Source organism: Cryptotermes secundus, unplaced genomic scaffold (assembly GCF_002891405.2).
Source record: "Cryptotermes secundus unplaced genomic scaffold, Csec_1.0 scaffold6463, whole genome shotgun sequence".
Taxonomy (NCBI): domain Eukaryota; kingdom Metazoa; phylum Arthropoda; class Insecta; order Blattodea; family Kalotermitidae; genus Cryptotermes; species Cryptotermes secundus.
In genome coordinates, this window is record NW_019725869.1 from 7,940 (window position 1) to 19,240 (window position 11,301).

Genomic DNA, 11,301 nt, shown 5'->3' on the forward strand with positions numbered 1-11,301 from the left:
TGAGTTAAATATTTCATACTATGTGCATCATTTTAACTTAGTTTGTCGGTATCTGAGCAACTAGTATGTTTATGAGGACTTGGAGTTAGTCACTTGACCCTAAACACACCTGCAGATTCAACTGTTGATTTTTATAGCCTCTTTTTCTTCATTAAGGAATAAAGTAGGCTTATGAGAACACCATGCTGTATGTGTAACATCTTTCAACTTTTGAGAAAATTAACCTGTTTCATGAAATATTATGCCATGGGGGCCCAACATTGTACTTCCTAATTCCCTATAATCAATAATAACAAGGCTATCACTAGTGCCACTTTATGTAGGATCTTAAAGTTTGTAGAGCATTGAAAAATATGCAACTTTTATTGATGTAATTTTTTGCAGAATGTGAAACAGTGACATAGCAAGTATGCATAAGTTTTCATTTAGCTTTCAATTTGACAGTGACAGTAATGAAACTTTGAAGTTATATCTGGTAGATGTATTGTAGTCAGAATATGTAAACTAAGTAATCAGCTCGTCACAAAGAAATGATATTGACTATGGTGGTGGCAGTGGCGGTGGCACTAGCAATGATAAAAATATAACATACATATATATTTGCATGCAAGAAGCTAAACTGCACTTTATTGTTGGACATAATATTATATAAGTACAGCACATTAACAAGAGAAGATTTGTATATCTGAAACTAAATAACTCCATGTAGTCACATCTTTCTTGAGAAGCTAGTAGTCATACAGCTAGTCAAGAAAAGTCCCCCTTTGGTGGAACCTGTAGGTTCAAATGATGTTCACAAGAACCTGCCATTGGTTCTTGTCCAGATTGACACCTTGTTTTTTTTTATGATCATGGCTTGAACATAAATTAAATTGAAAATGAATGTTAAAAATTAGAGCACACAAAATCTCAACCTTAATTACACCAGCAAAATCAAAGACTAATCTTGATGAAAGTCTGTGAAGTCATAAACTAGCTTTTATGAGTTCTACTTAGAACTCCATGTTCTGCCATTTTGATTTGAGTTGCAGGATGTATGTGTTGTGTGTGTTTAGGAACAAAAAGCTGCTTCCTGCAAAGAGGTGCACACTCTCCAGATGGAAGCACTTCATCTCAAGTCAGAAGCAATGACGATGGGTTCAGGAATTTAAGTAACATGACCATTATTCCCACAACAATTTGAGAGGCTGTAATGTTGCTACTATATCTAAGGGTCTTACGGAGCATGCCGTTGAGGTGGCTTTATTGACTATATTTGTCGTGATACACATACCTCTTGAAGTCAAGTTTTCAAGCGAGATTAGGGTTATGTCTCAGAAATCTGAGAGGCTGTATTGTTGGTATTACTGGTGAGAGGGATTTTGAAATATGTCGTTGAGATGGAGTCAAGTGCCATGATATTTATATACAAAGCTTCATAAAGATTGGCCCAGGCATTAAAAATTTAGTTAAAACAGTAAAAAGTAAAGTTATCCCTATAACAGGCCGTGGAGGCCCATAGGGTAGTGAGATGTTGAGGTTCCAGCATTTTCTAGACAATCGGCTCATAGATGGCAGCAAAGTTGTCAGCCTTACGCGCCGGCCGCCCTTTACCCCCAAGAATATTCCAAGAATATTCCTGGTACTCATTTCTGTTAGAGGCTGAGTCGACCCCTGAAGATGACCATTTGGATGGTCGAAACATGTAGTGATTTTTAAAAAACAATGAGTATACATTTTTAGAGTTGCGTAGGCGATACAAGGCAATTAGATTAAAAAGTTATTAAGGGAGATGCACAGACATGCAGACACACAGGTACAGACAGACAGCAAGGTGGCCAAATAAGCTCACTTTTATTTTTTCAGTATAAGGAAAGTAGGCTAACTAGTAAGATACGTAATTGCTATATTCGTTCTTGAAATTAATTAAAACTAATTAATCCAGATATATCGATGAACAAAATCATGAGTTCATTACAAGAAACTGAAAAACAAGTCGCCACAGACAGCTTTATTTCTGTTTCCGTTTTCCTTATTTTGTTATTTTCCTTACTGACATTACAAAGTACTCTAGAAATCCTTTCCACAAAAGTTCAGAACCTTTGGTCTTATCAGTGTACTAATGATTTCTCACATCCAATGAAAAATACATGCTTCGAAGTTAAATTCTCTTCTCTTCTCTTCTCTTCTCTTCTGACTTATGCTGTTACATATCTCCATATGTCTGCAACAAGATAGGGTATAAAAACAAAGCACAGAACAAACGATCTGCAAGAGTTGAGACAAAACATTAAAACATAAAAAAAACTCCACATGTATGAGGCCTAGCAGCAGAGTGCTATCAGAATAGTATGTAGTCATCACTGGAGAGATAAATTCTCTGTATGGCACCAACATAAAAAACACAGATGTTCCCACTTGATCTACAGTGGGTGGAACTGATTTCTTTTACTTCTCCTATGCTAACGGGAGTCCAGATGGGAGAGATGTCCAAGCTGGGTTGACTGATCAGATGGTCTATCAGAGATATGTGGGCAGGTTCCTTGTGTTTCCTGTGTGTGGAAGAACACAAAATATGTTGGAAAGAAGCGAAGGTCTTGCAGATTGAACCAAACACCACACACAGGAAACACAAGGATCCTGCCCACGTATCTCTGCTAGACCATCTGATCAGTCAACCCAGCTTGGACAGTGCCCCCATGTGGACTCCTGTTATCACAGCAGTCTATTTTGGATGAAGGCAATGTTTCATAAACACTGATATGTGCCTGTCCCAGAGGTGATGAGGTCCTACTCAGGTGGGTCCATTTGAAAGAGCTAATCTGAATCANTGTAGTCATCACTGGAGAGATAAATTCTCTGTATGGCACCAACATAAAAAACACAGATGTTCCCACTTGATCTACAGTGGGTGGAACTGATTTCTTTTACTTCTCCTATGCTAACGGGAGTCCAGATGGGAGAGATGTCCAAGCTGGGTTGACTGATCAGATGGTCTATCAGAGATATGTGGGCAGGTTCCTTGTGTTTCCTGTGTGTGGAAGAACACAAAATATGTTGGAAAGAAGCGAAGGTCTTGCAGATTGAACCAAACACCACACACAGGAAACACAAGGATCCTGCCCACGTATCTCTGCTAGACCATCTGATCAGTCAACCCAGCTTGGACAGTGCCCCCATGTGGACTCCTGTTATCACAGCAGTCTATTTTGGATGAAGGCAATGTTTCATAAACACTGATATGTGCCTGTCCCAGAGGTGATGAGGTCCTACTCAGGTGGGTCCATTTGAAAGAGCTAATCTGAATCACAGAATAATCTAAGTCAGTCAGCTATACCTATATTTGCAGCTGTGATCATGTTGTCATTGGGAGATTTATAATAAGAAAAGTGGACATACCATAAAGTCCTAAAACTCAAACCAAATTCATATAAAACCAATGCAGAAGACATTTGAAATGTACATGCCATGCTATACTCTCGTACTGTTAATTCCTCCTCCAAACCTTATGGACATTTCTATATTGTGATCTTCTAGGTTATGACATTGGGTAACCTGGTAGGTGGGGACGAACAAAGCTACATTTGCCTCCATTTCCAGTCTTGAACTGAGTCAAGTGCATTGGTTTAGCAGTCATGGGCCAAGCTCACATTCAGGTGGTCTACAGTCTGAATCTCAGCTGTCACACCAGCTAAAATGAGAGGGTTTTCATGATTCCTCAGTCCCTTCAAGCAAGTGTCACAACAGTACATCTATCAGGCCACAACTGCTTCCCTCCAAATCCTTTCCAGATTATCATACATTTACCAATTTACCTATCGAACATACATAGTCTACCTACAGACGATGCCGTAAAATCACACACACAAAAATAAAACGACAGGTTTTGAAAATGGCTGGTTATACATTAGATACATAGGAAAAGCAATGTGGGTCATGGGGCCCCAGATGGGCCAATCAAAGTCATACACCCTGAAAAGGACAATTACTCTAGGTCTGGACAAAGGAGAGTAACAGAGTCCTTTAATGGGTAAAGGAAAATGGAAAGCCAAGCCAATGCAGGGCCTGTTTTCTTAAAGATCCTTCCTGTGTTCCTTCAAGGTGTGAATGAGAGGTTTCTATGGCCTCTTCAGGGAGGAGCCAGAGTTCTCACTGTTCCTTCAAAAGCAGTCCCCTCCACCCCCACCACCACAGTTGTGACTGGCCACTTCTATCCTCCATAACTCATTTCCTTCTTCCCAACTCTAAGCTGCCTCTACAAGCTCATATTGCAAAGGGAATACACAGTTGTCAATCTGTTTGGAAATACCTTAATTTTCCTGTTAAGTGCACAAACACTGAGATCTCTTAAATGCATTGTATGACTCACTGAAGTTACTAAAACATTTCCGAAATTGGCAGTATTACAAACTTCAGACAATCCCACTGCTCTCAAATGTACCAGACCCTCAACTAAAAGTTACTTACCTTATAAATAATCACAACAAATGCAAAAGACATGCTTTTGTAAAAAAGAAAAAAGTTGAGACCCCCATTATTTACCCATAGGCATATTCTGAATCTGGAAAATACATGTAAACAGAGGCCATATGACACAGGAACAAAACAAGACAGTACACACTTATTTTCAAGGCTTAGACATCCTCTAAATTTCTTCCAACCAACTAACTACTCTGTATACAACTTTTAATCTGAGTCATCTCATTTCTGTTACAGAAGTCCAGTGTGTTCAGTCCAGTCCCTGTTATGGCAAGTTTGATTCCCACTGAATGTTGAAAACAGAACGAGTTGATGACATAGTAATCTATATTGCTTTCTAAAGATAATGCATACTCCAAGATGTTTAAGACACAGTTTATGGCCATTATCCTTACCACAACTTGTGCATTTAATAGGAGCTCCTATAGTTTCTGTGGTTATCACATTTTGGTAGTACTTCTAGTGTTCGTCCCCATTTCACAGCTTCATCATTCCACAAAACTCTTCTTAACAAATGCAGGAAATTAATAATTACAAATTTTTATTTCCATGTGCATCAGTTTCTGGCACACTGCGCGAAAAGGACATAATAATGTATCCTAATCAATAATTGGCTCAGTATTGATTAAGTATTTGCTGTTCCGAATAGTTGACATACATTTCAAACAATTTCAGGGGGCCTGTGATTCTCAGAACAATATTTCTATGTAACGTATTTCAGCATCCCATTGCATGAGTACTGACCTCTTGTATATATGTGTCACCATCATCTCGAATGCAACGTTTTATTTTTATGTTGTGTATATGATTTTACGAAGTGTTTCAGCCTCACATGGCCATCATCAGGTGTAGGCACTTGTCACACCGTTGCACTGCCACCGTAGTCTGTTGTATGTGAACACATTTTTAAACTTTTCATAAAATTCTAGTAACCTGCTGGTTCACACACAGGAACAGACCAACTCAACAAGGAATGATACCCACACACTGCCACAACAAACAAAACCCCCAAGCTTGACAACCAATGCAGTGCAAATGAATCAGTACACATTCTGGCAGAAGAGTTGGACACCCTCCTGTCAAGTCAGGCTAACCCATAATCCTCACATTTTGCTTCACAGAAACACTGGTCTACAGCACACTGTTTATCACCATTAGGCCATATTTTCAGTCAACACTTTGCTGACATGATCACTGCTAGAGTACTTAGGATCTGACTTTACGTTTTGCTTTTATGGTGCAATTTCGGCTACTATTCAATCACTCCTTTCTTTTATTGACACTACATGTTTCAGCCATGTTAGGTGGGTCTGTCACCATGGCATGGCACGTCCTCAGGTTGTGGTTGGAGGAGATGCCCTCCAGTTTTGGAGGGAAGCTGCAAATATATTGAATAAGCAGCAGTAGAGAGCCAACAAGGGGTGGCCCTCCAGCTTGGGGGTTGGGTTTGGGGCTAACAACTCACCATAAAAAATCAGTATCTTATGAAAATGAACACAAAGCCTCGGACCTGGACTGATTCCTTGGATAAACGACCTAAGCTAATGAAAATGGATATGAGATTTGGCACTTGGAATGTATGAAGTTTGTATAGGGGAGGTTCGCTCAGGGCAGTGGCAGAAGAAATCTTAAAATATAAGCTAGATTTAATGGGAGTACATGAGGTCAGATGGGATGGAGGTGGCATCGCACCAGCAGGAGACTATACATTTTTCTATGGAAAGGGGAATGAAAATCATGAATTAGGTACAGGTTTTTTCGTACATAAGAGAATCGTATCAGCAGTTAAGAGGGTAGAATTCATTAGTGATAGGATATCATATATAATACTAAAGGTTGCTGATGTGATGTGTGTGTGTGTGTTACGAATGTTCATGCCCCAACAGAAGATAAAATTGATGACATAAAGGATAAACTAGAACATGTATTTGATAAATTCCCGAAGTACCCTATGAAAATTTTGTTAGGAGATTTCAATGCCAAAGTAGGGAGGGAAGACATTTTCAAACCAACAATTGGGAATGAGAGTTTGCATGATATTAGTAATGATAATGGAGTTAGAGTTGTAAACTTTGCCACATTAAAAAATCGTAGTGTCAAAAGTAAAATGTTCCCACATCGTAACATCCATAAATTTGTAATATTTGAGGCTTTCATGGCGGTAACTATGAAGAAAGCAGTCTTCTGGGATTTGGCACCTATACACGGTGCCAAATCCCAGAAGACTGCTTTCTTCATCCATAAATTTACTTGAAGATCTCCCGATGGGAAGATACACAGTCAAATAGACCATATTTTGATAGACAGGAGATGGCAGTCAAGTATACTTGATGTCCGATCATTCAGGGTAGTAGATTGTGATACTGACCACTACCTGGTGGTGGAAAAGGTTAGGGAAAGACTGGCAATGAGCAAACAAACAACACATAGCATTCATATGGAGAAGTTTAATCTCAAGAAATTCAATGAGGTAGGGGGTAAAGAGCACTATTGTGTTGCAATCTCAAATAGGTTCGCGGCTTTGGAAAACTTGAAAACTGAGGTGGATGTTAATAAAGCTTGGCAAACTATTAGAGAGAATATAAAAATGTCTGCCAAAGAGAGTCTAGGTTATTATGAACCGAAGAAGCATAAGCCATGGTTCGATGAAGGATGCTCAAAATTATCAGACCAAAGGAAGCAGGCCAAATTGCAGTGGTTACAGGATCCAAGCGAGCTACATGGGGATAATCTGAACAATATAAGAAGTGAAACCAGCAGGCAGTTCAGGAACAAAAAGAGGGAATATCTGAAAGACAAAATTGATGAGCTTGCAATAAACAGTAAGAACAAGAACATAAAGAGACCTGTATAGAAGAATAAAGGACTTTAAGAGGGGTTTCCAGCCTAGCAGTAACTTAGTGAAGGATGAGAATGGTGATCTGCTTGCAGATTCCCGCAACATTTTGAATGGGTGAGGAACTACTTCTCTGTTATTGAATGTACATAGGATCAGCGCTCTAGGCAGACAGAAATCCATACAGCTAAGCTGTTAGTACCTGATCCTAGCCCTTTTGAGGCTGAAAGTGCTATTGCAAAATTGAAACGGTATAAATCTCCAGGTAGTGATCGAATTCTGGCAGAACTTACTCAAGCAGGAGGCGAAACACTGTATTACATTCTAAGATCCACAATCTAATTACTTCTATTTGGCATATGAAAAATTGCTTGATCAGTGGAAGGAGTCTATTATTGTACCAGAACACAAGAAGGGTGATAAAACTGACTGTAGTAATTATAGGGGGATATCCCTGGTATCAACTTCATACAAAATTTAATCCAATATTCTTATCTCAATGTTAAGTCCATATATAAATGAAATTATTTGGGATCATCAGTGTGAGTTTCGACATAACAGATCAACTACAGATAATATCTTTTGCATTCATCAGATATTGGAGAAAAGATGGGAGTACGATGAGACAGTACATCAGCTATTCATAGACTTCAAGAAAAGCCTATGATTCAGTTAGGAGGAAAGTACTGTACAATATTCTGATAGAGTTTTGGATACCCATGAAACCAGTTAGATTGATTAAAATGTGTTTGAACGAAACTTATAAGTAAAGTCTGTATAGGTAAACATTTGTGTGATGAATTTCCTACCCAGAATGGTCTAAGACATGGAGATGCTTTATTGCCACTCCTTTTCAACTTTGCTTTAGAATATGCCATTAGAAAGATCCAGGGAAACCAGGTGGGACTGGAATTAACGAGACACATCAGCTGTTGGCCTATGCCGATGATGTGAATCCACTGGGTGATAATATAGAAACCATAAAGAGAAACACACAAACTTTAATTGACGCAAGTAAATAGGTTGGTCTAGAAGTAAACACAGAGAAAACTAAGTATATGTTGCTGTCTCGTCACCAAAATGCAGGGCAAAATCATGACATAAAAATAGGAAACAGATGTTTTGAAAATGTGGCACAGTTCAGATATTTGGGAACAACGATAACAGGTCGAAACCTGATTCAGGAGGAAATTAAGAGGAGATTGAACTCGTGTAATGCTTGCTACCATTCAGTCCAGAACCTTTCGTCTTGTCTGTTGTCCAAAAACATAAGAATTAGAATATACAAAACTGTAATTTTGCCTGTGGTTCTGTATGGGTGTGAAACTTGGTCTCTGATATTAAGGGAGGAACATAGACTGAGGGTGTTTGAGAACAGGGTGTCGAGGAGAATATTTGGACCAAAGAGAGATGAAGTCACAGGAGGTTGGAGAAAACTGCATAATGAGGAGCTTCATAACTTGTACTCTTCTCCTAGTATAATTAGAATGATCAAATCAAGGAGGATGAGGTGGGCAGGTAATGTAACACGAATGGGGGAGACGAGGAATGTGTATAGGATATTGATGGGAAAGCCAGAAGGAAAGAGACAACGGGGAAGACCAAGGCGTAGGTGGGTGGACAATATTAAAATGGATCTTAGAGAGATAGAGTGGGATGGTATGAATTGGATAGATCTGGCTCAGGATAGGGACCAGTGGAGGGCTCTTGTGAACACAGTAAAGAAGAGACTGAATTCGGGTAATGCTTGCTACCATTCAGTTCAGAATCTTGTCTTCTCCTCTGCTGTCTAAAAGCACAAAATTTAGGATATATAAAATTATAATTTTGCCTGTGGTTCTGTCTGTGTGAAACTTGGTCTCTGTCATAAGGGAGGAACACAGACTGAGTGTTTTTGAAAACTGGGTGTTGAAGATAATTTTGGACCAAAGAGAGATGAAGTGACAGAAGGTTGGAGAGAACTGCATAATTGGGAGCTTCATAACTTGTCCTCTTCTCCAAGTATAATTCGAACGATCAAGCCAAGGAGGATGAGATGGGAAGGACATGTAGCAAGATTGGGGGAGAAGAGGAATGCTTATAGGATATTGATGAGAAAGCCAGAAGGAATCCTTGGAAAAGAACAGGTAGTACGCCTCTAGGCTATTTTGGAAGTAAAGCCTTAAGTTGGGAGCAGTGTTACATGTACACCCATTGCTAACAACAAGTTGCTAAACTAGTTACAGCGAAGGCAAGATTCTTGGTAAACAGTCCATTGCTATGTTATGCAACAATATAGGAGGCTGTGTTTTCTGTAGATCCGGTTGACGCGCCAATAGACTGGTTGGATAGCGACCACATGATATGTGTTTACTGTAGGTCCGTGTCTGTGCCGAAGTTTTATATGGGAGAGTGAAGCTCGTTTGAAGTTAATCGCAGCTGAGAGTTCCCAAGTCAAGGACACGAAGCTGTTATGGAAAGGAGTTGTGAGGATTCAGCTGTGAAATATTAAAGACTTTATGCGTTCTGTAGTACTGTGACATCTGGAGTGTGATAGTGCTGGTTCCTATGTATAACTGCGTTACCAGGAGAGGACTACTGTATATGTATAACAGCAAAGTATAAAGTGTAAATCAGTGAAAGCACTCTGCTAATTGTAATTAAGATGAATTGTAACTGAAATGCTAAGGAATCCAATCATCCAACTAGAACCCCTTATTTTTGTCACATGTACTACCCTACACGTGACAATATAATATATAGGTTAAAATATGTCTTTCAACAAGGCAATTACAGCAACATTTAAACTAATTATCAACTCATAATCGGTTCTTGCCTTCTCATCTCGATCAACGGCACACATCCACAGCAGTTGTTACAGCGTCATTTGCATGAGAATCAAACCCACCAAGTGCTTCTTTCTATCAATTGTATTGACTTTGAGAGTTCACATATGAACGATTCATACATAATAAGGAACTCCCCTTCCAACTAGACTATATTTTCCATTACTTAATTTAACTTAGTGCAAAACAAAGAACTGCCAACATCTAACACGATTAAGCTTTCAAACACAGCCACATGAAATGTGAAGTCAGTCGGGTTTTAATGTGAGCAGACGTTTAGGTCTGTACTAAGCCATAAATAAATATTTCTAAACCATTCTGATACCCACAGCTACATTAAAGTAAGCTTACATTGAAAATAATGACGATAATGACTGCAGGAACAACAATAGAAATAGGCTAATAATAACTGCATGAACTATAGGATGACAGGCTATAGATTTAGTGCATTTAAGTGGGCCAATTTTCATAAAAGTCTGCAACATGATAATTCTGGAATTGTACCTACCGTATTGTTATTCCCTTGGCGTGAGATGTTCACGCTTTCCTGTGAACAGAAATAAAGGTATGTTAATATCCTTGAGTTACTGCAAGATTTACAAGATAACTGTAATTATATATATATGTGTGTGGAGATCCTAAAGGAAACAGGTATCGATTGCCGTGAAAGAAGATTGATTACTAAATTGTACATGGATCAGAAAGTCAAAGTGCGACTGAACAGAGGGGAGACAAGAAGTGTGCAAGAGGAGTTCGACAAGGATGCTGTTTATCACCAATTCTGTTCAACTTGTACAGCGAATGCCTTACCAAGGAAGATCTGGATGGGCTCGGAGACTTCAAAGTAGGAGGCAAATTATTCAAACTGTGAAATATGCAGATGATCTTGTGTTAATGGCTAAGGAAGAAACTGTGCTACAGGGCATGATTGATAGACTAATCGAAATTGGAAGGTGCTATGGCATAGAAATGAATGTGGAAAAAACAAAGGTAATGAAAATTTCGAGACAACCAACCGCAGTCACAATAAAGATAGACCAGAAACAACTGGAGAATGTGAAATGTTTTTAATATTTGGGTAGCTTGTTAACAGATGACGGAAGGTGTACTTGTGAAATTAAATCTAGGATTGCCATGGCAAAAGCTCCATTTAGCAAGAAGAAAGAATCTTTTTACCAGCAA

General features: G+C 39.0%; 1 long non-coding RNA gene across 1 annotated transcript; it reads right to left on the bottom strand.

Moving 5' to 3' along the window:
• Positions 1 to 1,975: 1,975 nt before the first annotated feature.
• Positions 1,976 to 10,667, bottom strand: LOC117282262. The gene is made up of 2 exons (XR_004512958.1): positions 10,628 to 10,667; positions 1,976 to 2,203 (listed from the first exon to the last, which is right to left on the bottom strand). It is a non-coding gene; the product is annotated as an uncharacterized LOC117282262 (long non-coding RNA).
• Between the last annotated feature and the right edge of the window lie 634 nt (positions 10,668 to 11,301).